The sequence below is a fragment of the Hypanus sabinus genome, chromosome 8 (genome assembly GCF_030144855.1).
Source record: "Hypanus sabinus isolate sHypSab1 chromosome 8, sHypSab1.hap1, whole genome shotgun sequence".
NCBI classification, from domain to species: domain Eukaryota; kingdom Metazoa; phylum Chordata; class Chondrichthyes; order Myliobatiformes; family Dasyatidae; genus Hypanus; species Hypanus sabinus.
Window position 1 is genome coordinate 151,155,138 of NC_082713.1, and position 14,747 is coordinate 151,169,884.

The window sequence follows — 14,747 nt, forward strand, 5'->3', positions numbered from 1 at the left end:
AGCAGAGGATTCATGTTGATTTTTCCAGACCACTAATAAGCACACATTCCTTGATAGTAGTGGAACTAGCTACAAAGTGGCTAGAAGTGTTCCTAATAGCCTCCACTACCCATGAACACCATTGATGAGTCCAGGTTTATGAGCCAGTCCTCATTGGAGGATCAGAGGCAGAGAGGTTATCATTTTGGAAGACCCGTCCTGGGCGCAGCATATAAGTGCAATTACAATTAATGCACAGCAGCAGCTTCACTTCATTAGAAGTTGTGAAGGTTCAGCACAACAACTAAATCTTTGACAATCTTACATAGAGTCAAAGAAAAACACAGCACATAAACAGGCCATTCAGTCCATCTAGTCCATACCAAACTATTTAAACTGCATAGTCCCATCAACCTGCAGCAGATCCCCCTCACGTTTCATTTGAACATTTCACGTTTTACCCTTAGCCCATGACCTCTAGATGTAGTCTCACCCAACCTCATTGGAAAAAGCCTGTTTATATTTAGCCTGTAATATCCCTCATAATTTTGTATACACTTTTTCACAAATGTGTTGTGAAAGGTTATTGACTGGCTGGATCACAACCTGGAGTAGAAACACCAATGCTCTTGAACAGGAAAAACCTGCAATAAGTAGTGGACACAAGTAGTAGCACAAATAAAGCCCTCTTCTCCATTGAACACATCTACACCAAGTGTTATCACAGGAAAGCAGCATGCATCATCAGCGACCCCCACCACCAAGGTCATGCTCTCTTCTCACTGCTACCATCAGGAAGAAGTAGAGAAATCTTAGGCTTCACAGCACCAGGTTCAGGAACAGTTATTATCCCTCAACTATCAGCCACTTGAGCCAAAGGGAATAACTTCACTTACTCCATCATTGAATTCTTCCCACAATCTCTGAGATCACTTTCACTGATTCTTCATCTCATGTTCTCATTATTTATTGCTTATTTATTTTTTTATTTCTTTCTTTATGTATTTGCACAGTTTGTTGTCTTTTGCACACTGGTTGAACACTCAAGTTGGTGCAGTCTTTCATAGAATCATAGAAATCTTGAGCACATTACAGCCCCTTCAGCCCACAATGTTGTGCCAACCATGTAACCGACTCTATAAACTGCCTAGAATTTCCTAACTGCATTGCCCTCTACTTTTCTAAGCTCCATGTACCTATCCAAGAGTCACTTAGAAGTCCCCTTTGTATTCGCCTTTACCAATGTCATTGGTAGTGCATTCCACACACCCACCACTTCTGTGTAAAAAAAACTTAACTCTGACATCCCCTTGTACCTACTTACAAGCACCTTAAAACTATGTCCCCTTGTATTATTCATTTCAGCCCTAGGAAAAAGCCTCTGGTTAGCCACACGATGAATGCCTCTCATCATCTTATATACCTCTGCCTGGTCACCTCTCATCCTCCATCTTTAATCAATTCTATTATGGTTACTGTTATATTATGGGTTTATTGAGTCTGTCCACAAGAAAATTAATCTCAAGGTTTTATCTAGTGATAAACTTTGTTGTTTCTTCTCAAGGATTGCTGCTCCAGAACACTTAGCCAGCGACAATGAAACAGTTTGATTGCAGAAGAGTTTCAGCCTTTCTGGAAAATTAATGAAATAAGACATATTACATCTGCACCTTACCATCCAGCTACAAATGGCTTAGTGGAAAGGTTAGTCCAGAGTCCAGAATCTAAAGAATGCAACCAGAACACACTACACTGAACCTGAAGCTCGCTGTTTCCCTCCTTGCATACCACAATGCAGCACACTCCACAGCCAAAAACTCACCCAATCTCAAAAGGAAATCTCAAAAGTCAAATTGCTGAGACAAATTGAGGGCTCCTCAGACAATCAAGCAGTCCCAGAGATGGACTACAGAGGCAATCAAACATAGGCACTTGCAAAGATTAAGGACGCAGCTGGACTAGTCTGCTACACAGTGGAGAATGCATCTGATATCATCTGGAGATGAAACATCCATCAGTTAAGGAGAGCAGAAAGGGGTCCAGAGCTTTCCAAACCACCTCCAGCAGTCTCAGAGACAACTCCTACAATCACCACGGAGGAGGCCCCAAAACCTGAAATTGGTTCACAGCCGCTAGTCTCACCTGTCAAGCAGAGTGAGCACCTGCAGTCCCTTGACAAAAAAGACGTTATGCTACAAGAGTAAGAAATCCTCCACAGTGATTAAATATTTAGGCATGAGTGAAACAATTTAAAATTTACTATGCTGTGGATGTCTATATAGTATATTTTGTATATAACAGATCACCGGAGAGCAATACATTACACATATACGAGTTTTCTGCAATTACTAGATTGGTAATATACACTGCAAATTATATTCCCAGTGTGCCAATTTGTCCACTGAAAATTTGCCCCAAGATTTTCTACTTTTATATTATAATAGCTCCCTAAACATCTTACACCATCTTTGATAGTTCAAAATATTCTAATTGTTCTGCTTGGGCCTTGGTCTCATTTTTCACTGAATAATTTCAGTTGCCAAAACACATAACTTCTATTCAACTGCTTAAACGCAAAACCCAAAGACTGTAAGACATAGGAACAGAATTAGGCCATTTGGCCCATCAAGTCTGATCAGTCTTTTGGTCATGGCTACTATATTTTCCCCCTCAACCCCATTCTCCTCGCAACCTTTGATGCCCTTACTAATGAAGAACTTATCAACCTCCTATTGGCCACCACAGGCATCTGTGGAAATTAATTCCACAGATTCACCACAAAAAACATCTTAGCTGAAACCCTACACATAACTTTACAGACCCCATTTCAACTAATCCATGCTTCTCACAGCTTTTCAGCCTTTTTGCACCCCATCCCATCCATTTTCTTTTATTTGAATTTGCTCCAGTCTGTTGAAACTTATGGAAGAAAGCCACTCACCTCATTGTGTCTGTACCAGTTCTTCTCAAGAGTAAAATCAATCCTTCTCACCCAGTTGTAAACTTCCTTTCTCATGAGAAACAATTATGTCAGTAATGCTGATGGTTATATCCAAACTAGTAGGTAATTTATGCCATAAGTTATGTTTGCTTGGGTAAACGATTACATACTTAAAAACTACACCAAAGGTTTGCAAGAAGTAAAAAATTTGTTTACTCAACTCCCAACAAAAACATTTTAGTTGAAAGTACAGCAATACTGTACCCAATTCAGTAAATCTGCGACCAATGGTACAGCTGAGTAAAATTTTCGGTGGAATGTTCATTTGCATTAGTACCCCTTTTCCAGTGTATAGATATCTCCAATTGATGACAACAGCATATCAATTTGACTTAAAAATTTGGAAAATAAAATTTGATCATAGAATAATCAGTTCTTACAAATCTAGTTTCCCCGGAAACTGGGCTATTTATAGGGCCAACATTCAAACCCCATTCTCTGTCCTCACTAAGATCTGTGAATGCCAGCAATCTCGCATCACAACCTCACATATCTGCCTGAACTACTTTGTCTGCAAAACACAAAGTCATAACACTCTCAGTAACCCACACAAAATGCTGGAGGAACTCAGCTGGCCAGGCTATGGACTGTTCACTCTATGGAGAAGAGTGAACAGTCAATGTTTTGAGCTAAGACTCTTCATCAGGATTGGAAAAAAAGATGAGAAGTTAGAGTAAGATGATGGGGGTGGGGGAGGAAGAAGTACAAGGCGGTTGGTGATAGGTAAAATTGGGAGAGGGGCAGGGACGAGTAAAGAGCTGGAAAGTTGATTAGTGAAAGAGATAAAGGATTGGAGAAGGGGAAACTGATAGGAGAGGGCAGAAGACCATGGAAGCAAGGGAAAGGAAAGGAGCACCAGAGGTAGGTGATAGGCAGGTGAGAAGGTAAAGGGACAGAGGGAAACAAGAAAGGGAAATGATGAAGGAGGGGGGGAATTACCAGAAGTGTTAGCTCTCAGTAACCTTGTTTCAGTTTCATTTCAGCTGTTGCTGATGACCTCTATCCCATTCCTTAGTATGCTGCACAACCAAAGTCAATGCTCTTGGAGGGAATATATATTGTCTGCATTTTCTTTGGCACAAAACACATTGATTTGCCTACATTATAAACATGCATAAATTTAACTCTCCTCATTTTACTTTTTACAGAAACCTTGCTGGAAGCTTCAGCTCTTATTGTAAATTGCAAGCAATAACCAGTCTGAAGTTAAAAGAATATCTTTGCAAATGAACAGCACTGTCTCTAGAGCACAGACTGCTGGCCCACAGCTCAGCAATGGCTGCTGAAAAGGTGTTTTGCAGTGAGGAACACAATGCTGAAGATGGCAAAACCAGGCAATGAATCTGAGCAACTTCTTACTCTTTGCTTCAACATTACCGAAGGTCCAGTTACTCTTGCCAGTGAGTACGCTCACATGCTGTGCACTACATCTGAGGCAAAGGATGAGTTTCATCAGAACCTTGTGGCTACCACCGTGAATACTCCCAGCAAGGAATATAATGTTCTCCTGGATGACTTCAATGCCAGAGAGGGGGCAGATCATGACTCATGGCCCTCCTGCCTAGGTCACTTTGGACTTGGCAAGATGAACAAGAGTGGACCGTAATTGCTAGAGCTCTGCACCTATCATAATCTATTATCACCAACTCATACATCCAGAGCAAGTTTGAAGCCAGCAAGGTGCCTCATCCAGACCTGTTGGAGCAATTTGTCAAGTCCTTGGAGAAAGAACTGAGCACCCAGCAATCTGGAAATTCTGTCACAGAGAAATGGAAACTTCTGCTTAATACTATCTACTGCAAAGCCTTAGCTCCCTTTGCGAAGAAGACCTCAATTTGCTCTAAGCCCAATCCCATGAGATGATCCCTGGCAAAGAAGCCAAATTATGTTGCCCTAGCTGAGCATAAGCATTCACCAATAGAGAGGAACATACTGATCCTCAAGGTTGCTAGAAGTTCAATAGAGGAAGAAGGCTGCAAGTGAACAGCTAAGGGTTTCCAGAGCGAAGGCAGTTTTACTACTCAGGGTAAAAGTGAGGAAAGGCTGTGCAGGTGCGTGACGTCAGCCAGTAGAGCGGGAAAAGTTTAAAAAAAAGACCGCCATATCCAGAGGGCAGCTTGGCCTAAGGGAAGGCACCAGGCAATGATGGGATTCTCACAAACCTGATCAAGCACTGCATGACTACTCTACTGCACTGTCTAAAGTCCTCATCTGTGCTGGCAGGAAGGAGCTGTACCACAGGATATCAGGGATGCCAAGATCATTACCCTCTGCAAAAACAAAGGTGACAGAAGTGACTAAAACAATGGCAGAGTCACTTCCTCTTTGAATGTTGTTGGCAAAGTCTTTGCCCAAGTCTTCTTGTTACGCCTACAGAAGTTGGCAGAACGAGTCTACCTGTAGTCACAGAGTGGATTCCATGTTTCCACAGAAACTGCTGAGAATACCATTTGCTGGCTACTCAATTTATTTCCTGTTGATTCCAAAACAGAATTATGAAATTATTTTGAATGTTTGAAATACAATTGATACTTGTGTCAAATGTAACAAATGGATGGAAGTGAAGAATATAACATTTCAAACAAATGAAATTGGTTTGTTCTAGTATATTTTGCCCTAAAAGCATTACAGATTCCACTGGTTCACCTGGAAATAAATTAGGCTTTGAATACAAATGTATACATATATATTATTTAATAATAAGGTTATCCTTTACTAAATCAGAAAGTGACAATCCTTATGAAGGCAAGACAATGCACAGCTCATACATTGCAGGTTTGTTAATAAAAATGAAATTTTCACACACTGGTTCAGGCAACCAAAGCTTGCTATTACTAAAACAAAAAATAAACAATAATATTTCATTTTTTTTGTTCTTTCTACTTGTCAACTTGGCTCTCAATGCAGAATTAGAAGGTTGTAGGTTCTAGCCCTACAGAGAGATATGCACAAATCGCCTGATATGACAGGTTGATTAAACTAACAAATTACCACAAGAAGTTATTAGATCAAACAGCTTAAAAGTATTTAAAGAAAGGGAAGATAAAAGAAATAAAAAGATGAGTTACTTGAACAGAGGTGGAAGAAGGCTAAAAAATATGCATCAACAACTGCACAGTTTATTTCTATGCTGTAAATTCTATATAATTTCATGTCACATGCAGAGATGATACTTTTTCCCAGTGCAACATAGCATCGAGGTGTCAAACATCTGTTTGAGTAGATATAAATCAAATAGTGATTTTTTAAAGAAAGGGAGAGAATTTATTCAGTGTCTTGACTGCAAATTGTTCTCTCAAGCAAAAATTGATCAACTTATTTCCTGAAATCTTACACAATACAAATTTTCCCTTGAGTATACATATAAAATAATTTTAAAAATAAAAGTGGCATAATCTACTCATAAGTTATGAAGTGTAAGAATTAATAGGCTGTGATTCATATTTCTCATAACATGTGAGACCATTCAACCCACCAAGTCTGTGCTAGCTAAGTCAATAACCTTATCAATTCCATTCCCTGTAACCCATTCTGTACCACACACTCAACTCCATTCCACTCTGATATATCTACCATCCATCTATAGGAGGAGTAATTTTGGACAAAACTAAAAGCAAATTCATTAGAGCTGCTAGAGATCCTAGATAACAAAATACCAAAGATACTCTGCAAATGACACAACATCTGTGCAAAGAAAAACAATGTTAACATTTCAGGTCAATGGCCTATTGTAAGAACATTACTGGTGAAAGATTACTGATCACTGACCACACTGATAGGTGGAGGGCCAGGAGATTTTGAGAAAGTAGAGAGGCAACAGAACAGACAGACCAGAAAAATGGCAAAGAAATGGCAAATGGAATACAGTGTGAGGAAGTGTATGGTAATGCACTTTTGGTAGAAGTAAAAGCAGAGACGATTTTCTGAATGAAATATTGCGGAATATTTTAAAATGGAGAGAAGCTTCTAAAAATCTAAGGTGTAAAGTGAGTTGGGCGTCCTCGTGCAGGAATCCCAAAAGGTTAAATTGCAGGTTGGGTCGGTTGGGAGGAAAGCAATTGCGATGTTAGCATTTATTTCAAGAGGACTAGAATATAAAAGCAAGGATTTAATGTTGAGATTTTATAAAGCATTAGTGAGGCCTCACTTGGAGTATCATGAGCAGTTCTCAACCCTTTATCTAACAAACGATGTGCTGACATTGGAAAGGGTTCAAAAGAAGTTCACAAAAATGATTCCAGTATTTAAAGATATGTTATGTGAGCAGCATTTGATAGCTCCAGGCCTCTACTCACTTGAATTCAAAAGAATGAGGTGAGACCTCAATGAAACTCAATGAAAGTTGGAAGGGCTTGATAGAGTGGATGTGGATAGGATATTTCCTATGGTGGGGATATCTAAGACAAGAGGACACAGCCACAGAATAGAGGGGCATCCTTTTAGAATGGAGCTGAAGAGGAATTTCTTTAGCCAAGAGTGGTGAATCTGTGGAATTCATTGCCACAGATTTGGGATAGAAGCCACTGAATAACTGGAAGGGAATGCAGCAAGTTTGAGCTCCACTCATTAACTCAAAACTTGGAAGTTTTGTCAGCATCCTGTCATTGGAGCTCAGGCAAAAAAAAATGTTATTTCCTTGGTGCAGACATTCAATATTTCCTAATTATTTTACTTACTCTTTGTTCAGTATGGAGGAGCCAGCATGTATTGCACATTCTTAAGTGCCACCTTCAATAACCTTCTTGAAAGGCTGCAGTTGCTCTAGTTAATATATTCTCACAATGGTGTTGAGTATTGAGTTCCAGAACTGTGATCCAAAGATTATGAAGACAGTATATCTGCAAATCAGTATGATATACAACTTAGAGAGGAAACTTGATGGTGTTACACACATGTACCTGCTCCTTTGGAGGAACAGGTTAAAGATTCAGGAGGTTTTGTTACAATAGTCAAGGTGGGGAAATGCAGTGCATTAAAAGACCTTGGCAATTGTGGCGATAACTTACAGCAGACTGAAACACTTAAGTGCATAGACAGTAAGAAAGAGGATGTGCAGGAGCTTTTGAAAGGTACTAAGTTAGAGAAATCACCAGGATAGGATGAGATGTACCCCAGGCTACTGTGGGAAGCAAGGGAGGAGATTGTTGAGCCTTTGGCTATGATCTTTGTATCATCAATAGGGACAGGAGAAGTACCAGAGGTTTGGAAGATCGCAAATATTGTTTCTTTGTTCAGCAATGTTGAACAAAGAAATGTTGTTTCCTTCTTACTTTGTAGGAAGGATAAATAAGAAGTTGAGTGAGGTACTACATATCGAGCAACAGTTTCATTGTCCCTACCACCCTAGGGCGGCAGGAATAGTGGAAAGAGCTAACAGCACCTTGAAAAACAAATTGGCCAAACTGATGTCTGAAACTGGCCTAAATTGGCTAAAGGTTCTCCCACTGGCACTATACCACATGAAGATCACTCGCCATTCGACTACTGGGATGTCGGCTGCCGAGGTCATTTATGGGCGCTCAGGAAGAATCCCAAGGGATGCCAGTACCCAACCCTCCCCCACCTAAGATGATCTTAACATCATGGGGGAAGAGTTACAAAGGTATTTTAGACAATTAAAATCCACTTTAATTTTTCTTCATTCACAGGTGTAGGAGGCATTCATACCACAAAGAGGATCGGAGGCAGAGTGGCCTGACTTAAAGATTGGAGGTGCGGTTCTCATAAGGGTCTGGGAGCGCCTCAAGCTTGGACTTCAGTGGAAAGGACCCCTCCAGATACTTCTCCAGACACCCAAGGTGGTAAAGGTACAAGGTCATGACCATTGGATTCACCTGAGTGATTGCAAGCGATGGCTACCGGAAGAGAAATGATTATTGTTGGACTTGGACTCTTTATCATTACCGTCACCTTGACGGTGATTGCTCTAGAGGAAAATCTGTTCTATAAAACCCATATGGTAACCATATTGTGTGTTATCGGCTTGTCCAATCAGTAGAAGCCTTGTTTGTAGCTACCTCGGGATGGAACCTATGGAACCCTAAGAGTCTGTACACTACTGATACCTCAGACACCCCCTGCATAGGAAGGCCAGGCAGGTTCTGGCAGGGGACAATAGGGCAATGTGTAGAACTTGTATACAACGATAGGAGATGTTCTTAACAATCAATCTTGACTGTCAAGATGAAGCCACACTCAGGTTGGAGGAACAACACCTTACATACTGGCTGGATAGCCTCCAACCTGATGGCATGAACACTGACTTCTCTAACTTCCCTTAATGCCCCTCCTCCCCTTCTTACCCCATCCCTGTCATATTTAGTTGTTTGTTTTTTTCTCTCTCTCTCTGCCCATCACCCTGCCTGCTCTCCATCTCCCTCTGGTGCTCCCCGCTCCCTCTTTCTTTCTCCCTATGCCTCCCGTCCCATGATCCTTTCCCTTCTCCAGCTCTGTATCACTTTCACCAATCACCTTTCCAGCTCTTAGCTTCATCCCACTCCCTCCGGTCTTCTCCTATCATTTCGCATTTCCCCCTCCCTCCACTACTTTCAAATCACTTACTATCTTTCCCTTCAGTTAGTCCTGACGAAGGGTCTTGGCCCGAAACGTCGATAGTGCTTCTCCTTATAGATGCTGCCTAGCCTGCTGTGTTCCACCAGCATTTTGTGTGTGTTGTTTGAATTTCCAGCATCTGCAGATTTCCTCGTGTTTGCTATATAATATAATGCATGCTATTCAGTCTATTAAGAAACAATTAGATGACTTCAGGCAAGGTCCCGAACCAGGTGATGGGTGGTTAGGTTGGCTGTTAGGAGGTTCCTATTTGCTACATGGGCTTATTACAGTTATAATCGCTCTTATTGCAATGTGTGTGTTGTTAGCTTGTATTAATACGTGTAGCAATGTGTGCCTGCTTCAGCTAAGAATTTCATTTTCTGCCCCACTCTGAATGTATTATCATGGAATGATAAAAGGAGGGAATGAGATGTTTAGGGAGTTAGCATCTCAAGTCTCCTGTGACCCTGGCTATCTTGTAAGGCTAAGACTTTGCAAAAAATATAAAAGCACAAAGTATTCTTGCAAGATAAGCTGAGCGGGTGATATTATTTCTAGTATGTGACCTGTGTTTAACTTCAGTCTTGCTTAGAAGCAATTTGTATCATTGCTTGATAAATTGCTGTAAGAGAAATACCCTGCTTTGTACTTAGTATAGCACTTGCAAGATAAGCATTAAAAGGAATGCCTGTTTCAAGGGTAGGAGGCTCTGAGTGGTAAGCTTGTGTCTGGCTGTATCCACACATAGGGGCAGTTAAGCTGTTACACGAACAACTATGGCTGATAAGTTAACAATATTCATCTGTACAGAAAATCAAATGGGTTGAACCCACATATATCCAGTGTACGTGACTGCATGGGTATTAAAGAGTTGTATTTACTTTAAAAACCAGAGACCTCCAATGTAGCCTCCAAGAGAGTGTTTAAGGAAGGTTCTCTCTGGTAGCTTGCTACTAATAAAGAGTTAAAGTTCCATTCACCATAGTACGTGGTGTCTTTGCATTGGGTAGATCGAAAGTTTACAACCGAAAGGGAGTAGAGATAACCCAGGAAATTATAGACCAGTGAATCTTACTTCAGTGGTGGGCAAGTTGTTGGAGAAGATCCTGAGAGGTAGGATATATGAACATTTGGAGAGGGATAATCTGATTAGGGATAGTCAGCAAGGCTTTGTCAAGGGTAGGTCATGCCTTATGATCCTAAATGAATTCTTTAAGGATGTAACAAAACATATTGATGAAGGTAGAGCAGTGGATGTAGTGTATATGGATTTCAGTAAGCCATTTGATAAGGTTCCCCATGCAAGGCTCATTCATAAAGTAATGAGGCATGGATCTAAGCAGACCTTGCTTTGCGGATCCAGAATTGGCTTGCCCACAAAAGCCAAACAGTGCTTGTGGATGGTTCATATTCTGCATGGAGGATGGTGACCAGTAGTGTCCCACAGGGATCTGCTCTGGGACCCCTCCTCTTTGTGATTTTTATAAATGACCTGGAAGAAGTAGTGGGGGGGGGGGGTTAGTAAGTTTGCTGATGACACATAAATTGGGGGTGTTGTGGATAATCTGGAAGGTTGTCAAAGGTTACAGCAGGACATCAATAGGATGCAGAACTGGGTTGAGAAGTGGCAAACGCAGTTCAAACCGATAAGTATGAAGTGGTTCATTTCAGTAGGTCAAATTTGAAAACAGACTATAGTATTAATGTTAAGACTCTTGGCAGTGTGGAGGATCAGCGAGACCTCATGGTCCATGGCCATAGGACACTCAAAGCTGCTGCACAGGTTGACAATGTTGTTAAGAAGGCATTTGGCGTATTGGCTAAAGGGTTGAGTTCAAGAGCTGTGAGGTAATATTACAGCTATATAAGACCTTAGTTAGACCTCACTTGGAGTGCTGTGTTCAATTCTGGTCAGGTCATTACAGGAAGGTTGTGGATACTATAGAGAGAGTGCAGAGAAGATTTACAAGGATGTTGCCTGAATTAGGGAGCATGCCTTATGAGAATAGGTTGAGTGAACTCTGCCTTTTCTCCTTGGAGCAGCGGAGGGTGAGAGGTGACCTCATAGAGGTGCATAAGATGATGAGAGGCGTTCATCGTGTGGATAGAAACATCGAAAACCTACAGCACAATACAGGCCCTTTGGCCCACAATGCTGTGCCAAACATGTACTCACTTTAGAAGTTATCTAGGGCTACCCATAGCCCTCTATTTTCCTAAGCTACACGTACCTATCCAGGAGCCTCTTAAAAGACCCTATCATATCCGGCTCCACTACTGTTGCTGGCAGACTATTCGACGTGCTCACCACTCTATGTAAAAAACTTACCCCTGACATGTCTTCTGTACCTACTTCAAAGCACCTTAAAACTGTGCCCTCTCAGGTTAGCCATTTCAGTCCTAGGAAAAGGTCTCTGACTATCCACATGATCAATGCCTCCCATCATCTTAAACACCTCTATCATGTCACTGCTCATCCTCCGCCGCTCCAAGGAGAAAAGGCAGAGTTCACTCAAATTATTCTCATAAGGCATACATACACAATGCTGGAAGAACTCAGCAGGTCAGGCAGCATCCATGAGAAAAGAGTAGCCAACGTTTCAGGCCAAGACCCTTCATCAGGAATGGGGGGGGGGGGGAAGAGATGGCCGAAGCCCAGTAATAGAGATAGGGGAGGGGGTAGGGCCTAGAGGTGCCAGGTGGAAAACCAATCAGAGGAAAGATAAAGGGGGGAGGGGGAGGGGATAAGCAGGAAAGAACTGTAGAGATAAAGAAGCAGAAAATTGAAAGGGGAGAGAGGCAGAGAGGGACCTGGGATAGGGGAAGAGGGAGGGAATTACCGGAAATTGGAGAATTCAACGTTCATATCACCAGGCTGGAGGCTACCCAGATGGCAGATGAGGTGTTGCTCCTCCAACCTGAGTTTGGCCTCATCATGGCAGTAGAGGAGGCCATGTATGGACATATCTAGATGGGAATGAGAGACAGAGTTGAAGTGGGTGGCAACTGGGTCGTCATGTCTATTGTGACGGACTCTGCCCCTGAGCCATCCAAGTCTCTGTGCTAGCCACAACATCATAGCTCCAAGTACTGATCCATGATCTAAACTCATTCGCTTTGTTCATGATGCTTCTTGTATTAAAAGAGACTCATCTCAAACCATCGGTCTGAGCATATCCCTTCTCTATCACCTACCTATCTTCCCTTTCGCACTGTCTCCAAGCTTTCACTATTTGTGAGCCAATTGCCCCTTCCTCCATCTCTTCAATTTGGTTCCCACCCCCCAGCAATTCTAGTTTAAACTCTCCCAAATAGCCTTGGCAAACCTCCCTGCCCCAATGATGCAGAAATCTGAATCCCTGTCCCCTGCTCCAATCCCTCAACCATGCATTTATCCTCCCCTCACTCTATTCCTATATTTACTGTTGCGTGGCACAGGCAGTAATCCCGAGATTACTACCTTTGAGGTCCTGCTTCTCAGCTTTCTTCCTAACTTCCTGTAGTCTGTTTTCAGGACCTCCTCCCTTTTCCTACCTATGTCACTGGTACAAATATGTATCACAATCTCTGGCTGTTCACCTTCCCACTTCAGCATATCATGGACGCGATCAGAAACATCCCAGACCCTGGTACCTGGGAGGCAGAGTACCATCCATTTTCTTTCCTGCATCCAGAGAATTGCCTGTCTGACCCCCAACAATAGAGTCCTCTATTACTGTTACCTTCTTCCTTTCCCTGGCCTTCTGAGCCAGAGGGTCAGACTCTGTCTAGAGGTGTGGCCACTGTTGCTTGCCCAGGCATGCCATCCCCCCAACAGTGTATAAACAGAAGTATTTATTGATAAGGGGAACAGTCACAGGGGTACTCTCTAGTATCTGACTCTTGCCCTTCCCTCTCCTGACTGGTACCCAATTATCTGTCTCCTGAGACCCCAGTGTGACTACTTGTCTATAGCTCCACTCTATCACCTCCTCACCTTCCCTAACCAGACGAAGGTCATCGTGCTACAGCTCCAGTTCCTTAACGTGGTCCCTAAGGAGCTGCAGCTTGATGCACCTGGTGCAGATAGCCACAGCCTTTTTCCTCAGGCTGAAATGGCTAACACTAGGGGGCATAGCTTTAAGGTGCTTGGAAGTAGGTACAAGGGGGTTTTAGAGGTAAGTTTTTCCACACAGAGAGTGGTGGGTATGTGGAATGTGCTGCCAGCAAAGGTGGTAGAGGCATATGCAATTGGGTCTTTTAAGAAACTCTTAGGTAGGTACATGGAGCTTAGAAAAATAGAGAGCTATGCTGTAGGGAAATTCTAAGAGTAGGCATTTTTTAGAGTAGGTTACATGGCCAGCATAACATTGTGGGCTGAAGGGCCTGTAATGTACCATAGATTTCTATGTTTCTATGTCTGTTCAGGTTAACCACATGCAGCCACAGTAGTGCAAAGAATCTAAAGTGGGTGATGAAATGCTAGTCAAATGTGTTGCTCTGTCTTTCCTCTATGTTATTGGTGCTGTGGAGAGTATTAACTTAAGTGGAAAGGCTTTGGTGTGTCAGGAAGTTACTCACTACAGGATTACAACCTCAACTCAGTCGACGTTATATATCTGTTTGGCAATATTTCAGCCAGCTGGTTAATGTTTAGTCCCAGGGTATCAATGGTAGATGATTTGACAAAGATAATACAAATGAAAATCAAAGTTTAAGCACAACTTATTAGATATCATCATTTGCAGGTACATTTGTGTTCAAATGTTATTTGCCAGTTGCCTCTATGTTCTTCACATTGTGCTGCATGCAAGCATATACTGTTTCAATTGTTGAAAAGTTACAAGTAGATCTGAACAGAGCATGAACAAAGTAACTTAATTAATTTTGACCATCAATCTACATGTGCCAGATGTATCTGTCACACTGGCACAGTCCCTGTGGAAAAAAGTCCACCTTCACACCAAGGATATTGAGCTGTATGGAATTATAGACACGCTAAATGAGACAGATTCAGAACAAATCTGACAACTCAAAGGTGGGTAACAAAAATGTGCTGTAGAACATCCGCAGCCACAAAAAACAAGATTACACAATCTACCTCATGATCTGGTATGTCCCTCACTCAATATTAGCTCAATGAGTAGTCCAGGAGAATATGCCAGTGGAAGCACATGACTGATGTAACAACGATGAAGTGCCAGCTGAGTAATTCTAGAATAAGGGAAAACAA

The 14,747-nt window shown here is 41.9% G+C and overlaps 1 protein-coding gene and 1 long non-coding RNA gene across 2 annotated transcripts in view; one reads left to right on the top strand and one right to left on the bottom strand.

The window, feature by feature from the left end:
- The window catches only part of LOC132398593 (uncharacterized), a 31,747-nt gene extending 26,407 nt beyond the window's left edge, over window positions 1-5,340 (top strand). Inside the window, exon 3 of the long non-coding RNA XR_009513709.1 lies at window positions 4,129-5,340. This is a non-coding gene — a long non-coding RNA (uncharacterized LOC132398593). The remainder of the gene's footprint in view (window positions 1-4,128) is intronic.
- Window positions 1-14,747, bottom strand: part of immp2l (inner mitochondrial membrane peptidase subunit 2) — a 504,088-nt gene that overhangs the window by 412,369 nt on the left and 76,972 nt on the right. The gene's annotated exons all lie outside the window — the stretch shown is intronic.